This window comes from Penaeus monodon, chromosome 25 (assembly GCF_015228065.2).
Source record: "Penaeus monodon isolate SGIC_2016 chromosome 25, NSTDA_Pmon_1, whole genome shotgun sequence".
NCBI classification, from domain to species: Eukaryota; Metazoa; Arthropoda; class Malacostraca; order Decapoda; family Penaeidae; genus Penaeus; species Penaeus monodon.
In genome coordinates, this window is record NC_051410.1 from 36880672 (window position 1) to 36880938 (window position 267).

Consider the following 267-nt stretch of genomic DNA (forward strand, 5'->3'; position numbering starts at 1 on the left):
ATGGAAATCGCTTGAACAAGGAAAATTGGAAAATTGGAAATTTTTGTAGGTTGAGAAATTGTTACCAGATGAATATCAGCTTCGTTCGGTGTAATAGGGGGCGCGCACATTCTGCAGGGATTTTTGACACCAGCTAGCAACGGGGGCATCGATGAGGTCATGATGCACTTGGCGTATCTGAAGTCACACGGAAAAGGATGGACTGCCCCCCCCCTCCCTGCCTACCCTCTGACCCCAGCCTATCCTCTAACCCCCTCCCCAGGCCTA

At 50.6% G+C, this 267-nt stretch overlaps 1 protein-coding gene across 1 annotated transcript in view; it reads left to right on the plus strand.

The window, feature by feature from the left end:
• Positions 1-267, plus strand: part of LOC119589210 (zinc finger SWIM domain-containing protein 4-like) — a gene marked incomplete at its 5' end in the record, with an annotated part of 30678 nt that overhangs the window by 10805 nt on the left and 19606 nt on the right.